Source organism: Ambystoma mexicanum, chromosome 3p (assembly GCF_040938575.1).
Source record: "Ambystoma mexicanum isolate Mex_15411 chromosome 3p, UKY_AmexF1_1, whole genome shotgun sequence".
NCBI classification, from domain to species: Eukaryota; Metazoa; Chordata; class Amphibia; order Caudata; family Ambystomatidae; genus Ambystoma; species Ambystoma mexicanum.
In genome coordinates, this window is record NC_090925.1 from 911,219,258 (window position 1) to 911,234,409 (window position 15,152).

Consider the following 15,152-nt stretch of genomic DNA (forward strand, 5'->3'; position numbering starts at 1 on the left):
CAGATCACCCTGAAGGTCCTGAGGTCCGGAAGGAGCCATTACTTTGCTATTTTCTCCATTTCCCCTTTCCTTGGGGGTGTGGAGTATTTAGCTGTGATTAAAAGTGGTTGAGTGTTCCACACCTTTGAGGGTCTGTCGGGGTTCAGCAGCTTTCGCAGATCGACGGTCAAGATTCAGCCTGACAGAGAGTAAGTAAGTTACAAGCACAATTCTCCCATCTCAAGTTATGGTTATTCAAACTAATTGTGTTTGTTTATATAGGATAGAGACAGTTCGGAAGTTAAGTAAAAGGAAGATTTACTTAATCACAGACTCCAATACAACTCATCTACAAGAGACATTGAAAGAGACTAGTATTTCAAGATATTTAATACAAGAAAGTAAGAAACACTCCTCTGGGCATTCAGAAAAGGATAACAGGTACTAATGATTCTTAGGGATTGATGTTAGGGGAAGACTCTTTTTCACCCCTGCAGATCTTCATGCAGATAAGGCCAGAAGTTTGTTGTTTTATTCACGTCCCCGTTTTCCCCAGGGGTGTCAGATTCACCTCTTGTGTTAGTTAGCTGAGACTGAGATGCTCTTTTGGGTCTGTGGGGTTCAGCAGCTCAGGACTGGACCGGACAGGCGGAGATCACAAAGGGATCCTGCCCCACACAGACCGAGTGCATCACCACCCACCTCATGGAGGACTTCAACACGCTTGGTCACCCAAGTAACTGAGGTTGTATACTTGGTTTCAGCAGTCATTTGGTCATGTGGGGTATAGTGCTAACTCCTACAGAAATTTGTGATATAGAAGTAGGGCGACAAAGGCGATTGTTTGCTGGTGTTCAGGTCTTCCACAGTCCTTTATGTGAAGAGAGAATCCTAGCTCTGGTGACTGCATCACTGCAAGAAGTTCCAGCGTTGATGAACAGTCCTGATGCATCGACTGGAGTGCGGGTTCGGAGCAAGGCAACATCAGACAATTTAGTTAACTGCAGGCACAGCCACAGGGCAAAAGGGGGTAGTTGTGTTACAAGGTGATTTGTAATGCAGTCACTGGTGAATCCCAGGTTTAAAACACATCGGGGAAAAAAACCTGAAAACAAGACAGAACATCTGAACACAATAGGGACATCAAACCAGTGCGACAGATTAGGGCTTTCAGTCTCACAAAGCGTAAGCACCAGTATTAACGAAGAGTAGCATAGGCAGCGGATTTGGCTATGGCTTTGACATCTGAATGCAATTCATGGCAGCGGGTTGAGTACATTGCTACTTGCTAGCAATCCGAGGGAAAGGAGTTGACAAAGAAAAAGTTACCCAAGTCAGGGAACTTGCGTCCACTGCACACTATGGGAGGCTGGAGAAAGCTACATTTTTCAATGTCGATAAGGTTAAGTTATTCAAGTGAGTATAGTGTATTCAGTGGTCATGCTCTACACAAAGCTTGTATACAAAACAAACTTGCAATTATGTTTTTCAAAACAAAGTTTAATAACGAGGCCAACACGTTTAAAGATTTCCATCTCTTCATCAGGGCAATTCATTGACATGTCTGAAAATAATTAAGATACAAATCTCCGTAAGTATATTGACAAATGATTGAATAATCTCATACAACTATAGGTCAGATGAACAAGTTACTTCTTACCTTGTAACGTTCTTTCGACGGGATGTTCCTCCGACGTATTCCTCATCTTAGATATCTCCTTCCAGCTCTGCTGGCCCCGGAAAATTTTTTCTCTAGAGGGCGCTGCGCGTCGACGTCCTCTGAGTCGATGTCCCTCGACAGCCGCTGTATCGACGCTCGACGTCATCCTGCCTATAAAGGCCGCGCGCAGCGTCCGTTGCTCAGTTCCGTTTTGTAGCCCACAGTATTACTGTCTGGACTAGACTAATCACCCTGAAGGACCGTAAGCTGCAACAACAAGGGAAGTAGAACTGCGGGGATGGATGGGAGGGTCGATGAGGAATACGTCGGAGGAACATCCCGTCGAAAGAACGTTACAAGGTAAGAAGTAACTTGTTCTTCGAAGGGATTGTGTCCTCCGACGTATTCCTCATCTTAGATAGGCTCCCATAGCAGTATTCTATATTCGGAGGAGGGAGTACTGACTTCACGCTGTCTTCTATTGATGAATAGAATGCAGTACAGCCCTTCCAAACCTAGTCTCTTGACTGGAGGAGGAATCCAGATTGTAAAAACGTGTAAAGGTATGGACAGACGACCATGTAGCGGCCGCACATATGTCTTTAACCGGCACGCCTCTTTTGAGGGCCGATGAAGCTGCAATACCTCTGGTCGAATGAGCCCTAAGGTTTTGAGGGGGCTCTTTCCCTGCCAGTTTATAACATTCCAGAATGGCTAGAATGATCCATCTGGAAATGGTCTGCTTAGTTATTGGTAACCCCAGCTTGTGACCTGTGTAACCTACAAACAGCTGGTCTGCCTGTCTTATCCTGGCTAGTCTACTAATGTAAAAACTTAAAACCCTCCTAGGGTCTAGTCTGTGTAACCTCTCTTCCTCTTTCCCCGGGTGAGGAGGAGGATAGAAAGATGGTAGGGTAATCTTCTGAGTGATATGGAATTCAGAAACCACCTTTGGGAGGAAATTAGGCTTCACTTGCAGGACAACTTTGTCTTTGTGAAAGATTGTATGAGGGGGTTTACAAGAAAGAGCTTGTAATTCGCTCACCCTTCTAGCAGATGTAAGTGCTATTAATAAAACAGTTTTAAGGGTAAGGAATTTTAACGAACAAGAATGGAGAGGTTCGAAAGGTGTACCCATCAGGAAAGTTAGTACTAAGTTTAAATCCCATAGGGGAACTTGGAATGGTCTTGGGGGATAAACATTGGTTAACCCCTTTAGAAACTGTATTACCAAGGGTAATTTGAAATAGGATGGTTCTTCCGCAGTACGCTTAAAGATGGATAGCGCTGCGAGATAGCCCTTAATGGTGCCAACTTGAAGGCCTGAATTTGCCAAATATAGTAGGAAGGACAAAACCATTGGTGTACCACATGAAAATGGGTCGATATTCTGTTCTCTACACCAGCTGCAAAATCTGTTCCAACGGCAGCGGTATAAAGGCTTTGTAGCTGGCCTCCTTGCCGAAAGCAACACCTCCATAACATCATCAGGGAGGTCCCAATCCTTGTACCTCAGCCTTTCAGAAGCCAAGCGTGAAGGTTGAGGGTTTTGATGTCTGGATGGAGAACCTGACCTCCCTTCTGTGAGAGTAGGTTCTCTCTGAGTGGAAGTCGAATTGGAGGGCAGATGGACAAGTCTAGAAGGTCCGGGTACCACGTTCTCCTGGCCCAATCCGGGGCAATTAGGATCATGGTTCGCCGGAATCTTCTCAACCTCCTGATCATTTGAGGAATGACAGGGACCGGTGGGAACGCGTACAGAAGCGGAAACTCCCAGTCCACTATGAACGCGTCTCCCAGAGCTCCTCTCGGAGGAAATTCCCTTGAGCAGAACAGGTCGCATTTCCTGTTTAGGCTGGTGGCGAACAGATCTACCTGAGGGGTTCCCCAAAGGGCGAAGATCTCTTGAAGGACTTCCTGAGCTAGCTCCCACTCGTGGGAGACTGTGTTCTGCCTGCTCAGAGCGTCCGCTGTCAAGTTCTTCTCTCCGGCTAGGTGAACTGCCGATAGAGAGATTCCTTCTTGGATTGCCCAAACCCAGAGCTGCATCGCCTCTCTGCACAGGGGTAGTGATCCTACGCCTCCTCTTTCGTTGAGGTAATGCATGGCCACCGTGTTGTCCGTCATTACCAGGACGTTCTTCCCTTGTACAGCTGGCAGGAAAGCCTTCAGCGCAAGTCTGATGGCTCTCAGCTCTAACAGGTTGATGTGTAGTCTGGACTCCGATGGAGACCAACGACCGCTGATGGTCAAGTCGTTGGCGTGGGCGCCCCACCCCGTGAGTGAGGCATCCGTGACTACTGTTATCTCCGGCCAGGGTTGCCAAAACTGTTCTCCTTTCAGAATGTTCTCCTGACCGGCCCACCACTGAAGGTCTCGAGCCACCCTGCCGGGAACCTGAAGAAGATCTGTCATTCTCCCTGAGAATTGTGACCACTGAGTCCTCAGTGCCCACTGGAGGGATCTCATTCTCAGGCGAGCCTCTGGCACAAGGAAAATGCAGGATGCCATGAGGCCTAGCAACCTCAAAAAGTCGAAGGCTGGGAGACGTTGGGCATGCTGGAACTTGGTAACCATCTGTAGAATATCTTGAGCCCTCACCTCTGGTGGCGAGGCTTTTCCCAGGGAAGTATCCAGGATCGCTCCTATGAACTGGAGTCTCTGCGATGGTATCATTTGTGACTTCTTTAAATTGAGGGAGAAACCCAGTCTGTGAAGGAAGTGGCACACGTGATTTAGCTGGATCTGAGCTTGTTCCGAAGAAACAGCCCTGATCAGCCAATCGTCCAGGTAGGGGTAGACGTGAATCCCTTCCCTCCTTAGACTTGCAGCCACTACCGACATTAACTTGGTGAAGACCCTCGGGGCGGAGGTCAGCCCAAATGGCAGCACTCGAAATTGATAGTGAGAGTTGCCAATTGCGAACCTCAGGTATTTCCTGTGTTTGAGATGGATAGGCACATGGAAATAAGCGTCCTGAAGGTCCAGAGATACCAACCAGTCCTGGAACTGAAGGGCCTGGAGGATCTAAGAAAGTGTGACCATCTTGAATTTGTCTTTTCTGAGGAATTTGTTCAATTCTCGCAAGTCCAAGATGGGTCTCAGTCCTCCGTCTTTCTTCGGAATGAGAAAGTAAGGGGAGTACCAGCCCTTGTTCCTCTCCGCTACAGGTACCGGTTCTATGGCACCTTTCTCTAGCAGGTCCAAAATTTCCTGCAAGAGGAGCGGATCTGGAGCTTTCTGAGAGCTGATCCCCGGTGGATGACTCTGAGGTATACGTAGGAAAGGCAGGCAGTAACCTTGGCCGACTGTTTCCAATGCCCAAGCATCTGACGTGATAGCCTGCCATACCGTCAGATGTTGAGTCAACCTGCCTCCTACAGGTGTCCTGTGAGGGGAGTCCTCAGAGTGGTTTTGGGGCGGCTGATGCAGATGCCGATGGTAAAGAGGCACCTGCTGTTGCTGCGGCTTTAGAATATCTACCCCGTCCACCTCGGGTAGTTCTTCTTTGACCCCTTTGAGCCTGTCGTCCTCTACCTCTTCCGAATGCGGAGTAGAAGCGAAAGGGCTTGCCCCTCGCAGAGGTTCCAGTGGGACGAAAAGGAGTCTGACGGATTGCAGCTCCTAGGGATTTTGCTGCAGCTTTTGAAGTTTGCAGTTTCTCTAAACTGTCATCCGCCTTTTTCCCGAACAAAGAAGAGCCATCGAATGGCATGTTCAAGAGCCTGGCTTGCACATCTGGGGCAAAACCCGACTTTCTCAACCAAGCGAATCTCCTGGTTGATGTACTTGCCGCCATTGCTCTGCTGATACTGTCAGCCGAATCAATGCCCGTCTGGAGGGATTCGCACATAGCGTCTTTACCGTCCTGTATAATATTCAGGAACGCATCCCTTTCTTCTCCCTCCGGGATGCAGTCAGCCGGTGTAGAAGCACACTCCCAAAGTGTATGGCTGACCCTAGCAAGGGTGCAAGTAGCATTAACAGACTTTAACGCCATGCTACATGCTGAAAAGACTTTCTTTGCCATAGCATCATATTTTTGTCGTCCCTGTCCTGTGGGACTGTAGGATAAGCCGTCTTGACATCGGTAGAGGATGCTGCTTGTACCACCAGACTTTCTGGGGATGGGCGTTTAGACAAAAACTCTGGGTCTGTGGAAGATACCCTGTACTTTGTAGACAGTTTTTTATTTACTGCTGGTATTACATCTGGGGTTCCCCAGTTTGTCATGATCTTTCTCTGAAGAGCTTTATGAAAGGGCACCACAGGATCCTCTTGTGGGCCTTTGTCAAGAATATCCGTGAGGTCATCTTGTTGGAAAGATTGTGAAGGTGCAGACCACCCCATGAACTCTGTAATCCTGGCCATTAAGGCTCTGTAGGGGGTTTCAGCATGCTCCCCCGGGTCTGGCTTAGCAAACTCCACCTCAGGGGAAGTGTCTAACCCACTTGCCTCATGTAAAGAATCATGAAGATCCTTTAATCTGCGCTCTTCAGAGGAAAATTCCTCTCTAACTGGGGTTACAGGTCCCTGTAACTCAAATGTGTCTTGTTCAGACAAATCACCCTCTTCTAAAATTGAGGATATAGTTCTCAATTGTTCTGAACTCATAAAGGGAGTAAATCCCATTTCCAAGGCAGAGGGTGCCGAACTTGTCATTATTGGCCTCGAAAGCGTCGATGTCGTCGACGCCGACGTCGAAGGCTTCGAGCGTGGCGTCGAAAACAGAGGTGGAGGCCTCGAGGACCTCGACAGAATTGGAATTCTACTCGACAATATCGAAGCCATCGACGTCGAGGGCCTGGGGATAGTCACTGGATGTGTGGTAACCGTGACTTTCCTTGGCGTCGACGCCGGTGTCGAGGCCGGCGTCGAGTCGACAGACCCGTGTGTCGAAGGTCCCCTCGACAACGGCGTCGAAGCCATCAACCTCGACGGGACCTTCGTCGACGGCGTCGACGGAACCTTCGAGGAAGGTTTGGAGGTCATAGTCCTGCTCGAGGGTTCGAAACGCACTCGAGAGGTTTCTTTCGCCGGGTACTGCGACTCGCGGCGTTTTTGACCTTCGGGTCTTTCGACCAGAGCATCGCTCTCGGCAGTCTTCGAGGGGGTCGAGGCCGCTTTCTCGAAGACGCTCATCATATTCTTTCGGAATTCCTCCCATTCAGCCCGGGAACTATGTTTCGTGGGGCAAGGGATTCTTTTTGGCGAAACAGAGGAAGAGGAAGACGGAGAAGGGGATCTTCGACGTCTCCTCTTCGAGTGCTTCGATCTCGAGGAGTGATGAGACCCACTCCAAGACCTGGAGCGCGAATGGTGACGAGGAGACGAATGTCTCGACTTCGTCGACGAAGAAGAAGCTTTAAAAGTCTTACCTTTCTCCAGCTTCCCCCTACGCTCCTTCAGGGCCTTAGCTGAACAATGGTGTTCAGCTCCCAAGCACCCAGACAAATTCTGTGAGGATCGGCCAACGACATCTTTTTCCCACAATCTCGACATTTTTTTAAGCCGGATCGAGGAGTTGTCGGTTCCGACGAGGAAGCAATCGAGTACGGATCGAATAACTCGAGGTAAATAGGATTAATCTGACTAAGAACTGAGCAACGGTATTCCGAGGCACTGAGTAAGCGCGGAAAAACGGAACTGAGCAACGGACGCTGCGCGCGGCCTTTATAGGCAGGATGACGCCGAGCGTCGATACGGCGGCTGTCGAGGGACATCGACTCGGAGGACGTCGACGCGCAGCGCCCTCTAGAGAAAAATTTTTCCGAGGCCAGCAGAGCTGGAAGGAGATATCTAAGATGAGGAATACGTCGGAGGACACAATCCCTTCGAAATTTGTTTCTAGAGGGGACCATAAGCACTGTAATTTATCTTATTATTTCCATGGTCTAATCAGCACCAATGGGTATAAATAAGATTAACAAAGGAAATATTCCACTGCTCCTGGGAATTGAAATGCAGTAAATGTATAAGAATACTCAAAGACTGCAGTGTTTTTACAGGATGCCAGTGGAGACAAAGGTAGAGGTGGGAAGTCTCTCATTGTGTATGTAACGTCTAAAGGGAAAACAAGCTTCTATAAATGAAAGAATAAACAGCGAATCACAGTTCTAAATTCTGTGACCTACGAGTAAAATTAATATCGGCATCAGATGTTGCAAGACCTACGTAATACCCAATGCTATAGTGGCCAAGCATTATGTATGAACTCACCTCCTATTTGGAGTGTCCAGAAGACTGTTAAAAGGCAGGTCTAGAGGCCAGGAAATCAATATTCTACACCTAGTGATCCTCAGCAATTCAAGGTGTGTATCTGCTATATAAAACGGATACAAAAAACAACAAAACGTCACCTGTAAGATGTCCTGGACAAAGATTGTGTGATATCATTATGTTTAATGTGTTTAAAAAGAGTCACCCTGGATACTTACAAAGTTGAAAAGAGAAGACAAGAGCTATAACATCCTGTGATACGTGGCAAAGAAGTCAATAGTCAGGACCTTGTGGTCCTCAACAATCCAGTGAGTGCGTTTGCTATATAAGACAGATAAAGAAAGGACAGGCCTGTGAGTGTCTGTGTCATGGACAGAGATTGTTAAACCTTAATTTGTTAATTATGTGTGGTAAAAATCACCCTGAATACTCAGATTCCAAACGGGAAGACAGGAGCCAGAAAAGTGTTAACATGCATGGTTTTGGCTGCTATACGTTGTGCTTACGTCACTAGAGTCAAAATGGTCAATCTAGGCAATATTGAACGGTAAACCCTGAAAGGCTGTGCTCAGATGATGACACTGCCCGACAGTTGTGAGCAGTCCCAAGAGATGAAATGCTGAAAGGTGAGTGAGGAAAAAGCTTTCCACTCGCTCAAGAGAGTTAGAAAAAACCCACTAGTCCAGCAAAAAGTGTTGGGGGACAAACTAAGGGGGTTGAGAATTACACAAGATGGAAAATCTACATAATGCATGTCTAGTGTCATTTTTAAATAATTTGCAAGGCTTAGTCTGTAACACTTGGTCCAACACTATGACAAAGATGTAGGTCCCAAACCTACCGTTCGTACTTCAGCATGGGTGCAATTCTAACTGTTACCATAGCTATTTTCAAGATTGCATTTTCAGACCAACCGCAACACTCTTAATGGGCTGTGAACACAAAATGTTGCGACCATACATCTTCCCCATACCAAAGAAAGTATCCCAATAAATCAATTGGTGTCTGGAATTTTCCCATAAAGAGAGAATTCATATTGCTTTAGTACTAATCAAACCGAAAAGCATCACAGCGGCCCATTCCCTTTGTTGAAATATATTAGGTTGAGAGCCTATCGTCTTCATCCAGCTGTATGACAAGCATTCCAATCATAGAACTAAGGATAGTTTTTGCAGGATAGGGACAATTCTTACTGTTAAAAAACTGTTTACAGTGTTAATAACAAAAAATACATAACGACAAACATTTTCAGTGAAACCCAATTAACGAAAAGAAAAATCGAAATTTTTTATAAAAGTATATGGGGTGGGGGCGTTAAGGGATAAAAACAAAAACAGTGTGGGACTTGGGGAGGACCCCCCCACCCAAATAACAATTAAAAAAAAGAAATGTTTTCGTTATTTAAGCATCACTAAAAATGTTTGTCGTTATTTATTGGGTCACACATGGAACCAAAACAAAAAAAAAAACAGAGCATTTACAGGGTACGGATTATCTAGAGGCCGTGAACACGGTGTAGATGCTCCCAAAATCAAGAGTATAACGCAAATTTCACAATTTTCAGAATTGAGATATAGGGCCCATCGTTCAGAACAGAAAATGTATTCCTTTAAAGGTTCCTGTTGGAAGATGTAGAAAGCATGCACAGTCCCACAAAAGCAATGCAAAAGTGAGAAATGTCACTAATTCATTTACTTAGTAGCTCTACAAAGGCACATTAAGACAATTGGAAACATTTTCACCAAAATCATCAACACAACTACAAAGGCTAGAAAACAAACATTCTAGTGCTACCAGTCAAAAGAGGACATTGCATCATTTCAAAAGACTTGCATTTTTATATAGCCGGAGTAGTTGCTGCAAGTGCATGCAAAGATTTAAATAAAATAATAAAAGCCCATTGGATTATTGACTAATACAGTTCAGGAAAAATAAACAGTTTCATTACTTGCAAAGACACCCCAATGCTGCACAATAGTCTGACAGTTTTGTGCATTTCCAGTGGGGATAACAAGTGCAACATTACATGTGTGATGACTGCTGGTGACGATGCCTGGTGGACAGAATCTAGGTCCGTCTGACACAAAGAGCGCTGCAAGCACATCTTTTCTGATCTATTCACAGTATTAGCGCTCATCCACTTTTTCTTCCATTTATGTATCCACACAATCCACTGGTCAAGCATTCTCTGCTACATGCGTAAGGAACACACTCCTTTTCAAAGCAGGAATTGCTTGTTCCTTTGATCATTCTTAACTCAGCCGACATACCCATTTCTCTAGAGTGGAACTTCTCATTCAACATATACAATTCACTTGCCTGATTTCAGCAAACTCTCAGCACTAGGCGTTTATTTGATTTTGTGAAATCTGTACTTGAAATGCATTCTCCAATTTTTGTTCATACAGTGGTGCTTGATCAGGCAATTCCATGTTACTCATTTACAACCGTTTCCATTTCTCAAAGGAATTCTGCTTCCTACTTATGATCAGCACAAAACCAATAGATGATTGCAGTTTTCAATTCCCTTTCTATTGAAACAAAAAGGAGAAAGCACACCAAACAAACATGCTCTACTTCTAGCTGCATCGGATCAGGAAAAAGCACACATTTGAAAACGCCACTTTAACGTCAGATTGTTCTGTACAAAGACACAAAAAAGATTGCCCATCTTCCCTCCTTTCAACTTTATTCCCAACTCTCTTAATCAACTGTTGGATTTCATCATCTTCTCACTCAGCTCCATTGTTCTTTCGAATTAGAAAAACAAAGGCACACCAAACACATACAAAGGAGGTTGTCAGGACTGACTAGTTTCATAACAGGAAGAGTAACTAGATTAACATTGTGCCTTTAGGGCTGGCTGGGTTAGTTGTGCTTTCAGAACTGGCTGGTTTAGTAACAGGAAGAGTTTGTTCATAGAATTAACATTGTGCTTGCCCAAGTCAAGATGGAGTGAAAGAAACTTAATCTGATTGGTTAAAGAAACAATGATATGTTTGGTTGCCTGATTGGTGGAGAGGACAATGGGTTTGATTCTTGGGAGATGAGCAAGATTCTAAACTGCCTTTCATCCAGAGAAATTCAGTGGCTGGTTGTGTTTTAGTTAAGCTCCTTAAGTAAGGCCTTTTCTGAGCTCAGAAGATCAACTAAAGAAGTAAGAATTTCATTTGCTGATCCATTTGAAAGAAGAAGTCATCAGGTGGGATCGTTTCTTTAAAGATTTAAAATTGTCACAGTGAACTTTCATTTTTTTAAGAACATTTAAAAAGTTAACCAAATTTCAAAGTCATTTTGAGAAAAGAGACATTTACAGTAGAAGTTATTATTAAGGAAGACAAGTTTGAAGATATGCGTAGGAGTTAAAATGAAATTAATTGCGTGTAATGCTCTTAAAGACTGTTAAATGTGTGCGCGAGCTCGCAAGTTGTTGTTTACGTGTTTTTTGAAGACGCGCGGGTATTCGGAGCGATAGAGCGCGTGTCCAAAAGATTGCGCGAGTGAATTTTAGCGCGTGTCCATTTTAACGTAAATGACGTCTCATGGAAAAGCGCGTGTGGGTTTGCGATAGAGCGCGAGTCCATTTTGGTGAAGCGCGAGTGGTTTTAAGCGCGTGAACTGTTTTACGTGAAATCCATTTCGTCTCTCCGCGTGAGTTCGGTAGCGATAGAGCGCGAGTCCATTTTTAACCAGCGCGCGTGATTTTTATCGCGTGTACGTATTTTTTCATGCGCGTGTGTTTGTTAAGAATCGCGTGTGGATTTTAAAAGCGTGCGCGTGTGTTTGTTAAGAATCGCGTGTGGATTTTAAACGCGAGCGCGTGTGTTGCTAGGATTCGCGTGTGTATTTTTAACGCGAGGACAATTCTTCACGTCTTCTGATTTTTACGTGTTTATCGCACACGCTATTTAAGGAAGAAACTATACGTTCTTATGTAAATAAAGAAAACTATTCACACGCATAAGGAAGCAATATTCCAGGAAGTTGAAGAATGCTTATTTTCTTAATGTAATTTATGCAAATGGACTTCAATATTTCAGAGAAAGACTGCCACTATGAAAGCATTGAAAATTACATAAGGTTAAAGAAAACTCTGAAGCAAGAGGAAAGTTTAGTCCAGAAATGGTGTTTGCAAAAAACCATCACTTTAGAATTCTCGAGAGACTAAGTGGTTTGAACTGATACACAACACAAGAGACATCTACAAGATATCACACACAGATTAATAGCCTCTAAGTCTTTTACTGAGGTTAAGAGGTAATGAGTTTAGAGTTTATTTAGAATACTTTTAGAAAATAGAATTTTCTTATTACATAAATAACCAGGTGTATTTGTTTACCACAGATACCAGAGCCTACCAGACGGTTGCAGGGCTGCAGTGTCTCCGTTGTTATTTTATCCAAATTCCCCTTTCCCTTTCTTGGGGTTTTCAGCTCAGCTTATAATTAAGGGTTGAGAGGTGAACTCCTGGTGATTGTCTGTGGGGCCAGCATCAGCTCCTGTGGAATTCAGTCAAGCCGGACCCTGACAGGATGAAAGGCCCACGATAATATTTTCCACCTGAGCTGATATGGATCCCACAGAGGCACTAGCAAGTTCCATAAGGGACATGTTTTCAGAGTTAAGGGAGGAAATGAGGGCTGTGCGAAAAGAAAACCAGGAATTACAAGTTAAGTTTGAAGAGTTAAACTCCAAGGTTACCCGTAAGGGTGAAGAAATTTCTTTGGAGTCAAGAGATTCAGAAAATACTAGTAGGGAATTACCAGTGTTAATCAGAGAGGATTTGGGTGAAGGAACGAGTCTCAGGGAAGAAGTAGGGGAAGTTTGAATGTACCTATAGGTCCAGTCCCCTTAGCACCTCCAGAGCGTTTTGGGGGAGATGTCAAGAAATGCCAGATTTTCCTTACCCAGTGTGAACTTCATTTCCTTTGTACACCTGAAGCTTTTAATACAGACGCTTCTAAAATAGCTTTTATACTGTCTTACCTTACTGGTGAGGCGGCAACTTGGTCAGTATTATTAGTTGGTCAAGAGAATCCTATACTAAAGAACTTGTTAGCCTCCAAGTTAGAATTTAAAAAGATGTTTGATAGACGCCAATTATCTCAAGAAGTAGATGGAGAATTATTAGAGTTAAAACAGGGAACCAAAGATTTGGTGTCTTACATTACACAGTTCAGATCTTTAGTATTAGAGAGCAATTGGCCAGAAGAGAAGCGATCTTCTTTATTCTATAGAGGCTTGAAGGAGGAATTGAAAGATGCATTATCTACAATTGTTAATAGACCTACTTCCTGTGAGGATTTAATTAATCTTGTCATACAAATTGACTATAGATTAGGGGAACGTAAGGCTGAGCGTAGAAGAGGAGGAGTTGAGCAACCCAGAGTTTTCCCTAGAATTGATAAAGGAAGATTAGAATTTGTAAATAAAGAATTGAGAACTGGGAATGTAGAGAGAGTAAATAAAGTGAGAGGTCCTTTAACTAAGGAGGAGAAGGATAGACGAAGACAGAATAATTTATGTTTATATTGTGGGAAATCAGGACACTTTGTTGGAAATTGCCCTTGGTGTCCAAAGACTTCCGCTTCTCCTAACAGTTCCAGAAATCAACAAGTGGCAAATACTATTCAGGCAGCGGTACCACATATTACTTTGAATGTATCCTTATATATTAAAGAGGAATTAAAGGGAAGTGGTCCATTAGTAATAGATTCAGGAGCCACTGGTAACTTCATGGATTGGAATGTGGTTAAAGATATGAATGTGCCTTATGTGGTAAAAAGTATACCAGAGTATGTGAGAGCGGTGGATGGGTCTCAACTGACATCAGGTTTAATTACACACGAAACAATCCCATTGGAAATGGAAATTGGAGGACACTGGGAGGAAATTGTGTTTGAATTGATTGACACTCCACAGTTGAAAATCATTTTGGGAATGCCTTGGTTGACGTATCATAACCCTCAGATTGATTGGGGAAAAAGAGTGGTGAAATTGGATTCTACTTTTTGTGTTACAAATTGTTGTAGAGAAATAATTCAGGAAAATGTTTCTAGTGGTAATTGTTCAGAAGTAGTGGAAGGTTTGGTGAATTTGGGAACTATAGTACATTCTATAGGGGCTGTAATGGGAGAATTACCAAAATGTTACCATGATTTCAATGATGTATTTAGTGAAAAGGAAGCTAATGAATTACCTCCTCATAGAGAGTATGATTGTAAAATTGACTTAGAACCAGGGGCCCACATTCCTTGCAGTCGCATCTATGCCTTAACAGAAAAAGAAAATCAACATTTGAAAGATTACATCCAAGAAAATTTGAATAAGGGGTTCATCAGGCACTCTCAGTCGCCAGCAGCTTCTCCATTATTTTTTGTTCCTAAAAAAGAAGGCACCTTACGAACATGCATAGGTTATAGGGCATTAAACAAGATAACAATTAAAAACAGATATCCGCTACCTTTAATCTCAGTAATGTTAGACCAAATTCAAGGAGCCTCAGTATTTACCAAACTAGATCTTCGTGGAGCATATCATTTGGTGCAAGTACGTCAAGGTGATGAATGGAAAACAGCATTTAGAACAAAATTTGGTCTTTTTGAATATCAAGTAATGCCATTCGGATTGTGTAACGCTCCTGCGGCTTTTCAATTTTTTATAAATGAGGTATTAAGAGACTTTATTGACATCTTTGTAGTAGTGTACATAGACACATGGCTCACATTTTGCAAAATGGAAAGCAGCACAAAAACAAAATGTAGGTATTCAATGGAAAGCAACTTCTTCCGAAACACACTAGATTTCACAAGTCTGAGAACAAACAAGTTGCGCCCCTACGTCTCCCCAAACTCGAACGCTTCCTCAAGTAATTAACAACCAAACAAAAGAGAAATCATATTTTTGTTTGTACTTATCTAACCACGCAGCGTTGCTTTCCCTCCTCTGCAATATTTTAGGCTGAGAGCCTGTAACCCATGGTCCAGGTGTAGGACAAGTGGTCTCAAACATGAAGATCATTTGCAGCATGGGTGTAATTCTTACCATTAGCAAACAAAACTTCAGGGTTGTATTTTAGACCCATCACGGGGACGAGATTCTCACGAGGCTGTGAACACAAAGACCAACAAGTTGCGCCCTGACCACCCCAACTCAAAATACTATACCCAAGCAATCAATTGACTAACAAAGATGTCCTCTGCATTTTGTTTTTTTTACATAAAGAGAGGAGTGGTTTGTGTTTTTGTACTTATCCAGTCCAAAGAATCAGCATCACTATCCGTCCTTAGAAATA

At 43.7% G+C, this 15,152-nt stretch overlaps 1 long non-coding RNA gene across 2 annotated transcripts; it reads right to left on the minus strand.

Moving 5' to 3' along the window:
• Positions 1–351: 351 nt before the first annotated feature.
• LOC138581098 (uncharacterized) lies at positions 352–10,204 on the minus strand. Of its 2 annotated transcripts, none has more exons than XR_011304430.1 (3): positions 8,077–10,204; positions 7,859–7,961; positions 352–1,543 (listed from the first exon to the last, which is right to left on the minus strand). It is a non-coding gene; the product is annotated as an uncharacterized lncRNA (long non-coding RNA). The 2 variants fall into 2 exon arrangements; XR_011304431.1 differs by having other exon boundaries at positions 352–1,084; positions 8,077–10,202.
• Positions 10,205–15,152: the final 4,948 nt, after the last annotated feature.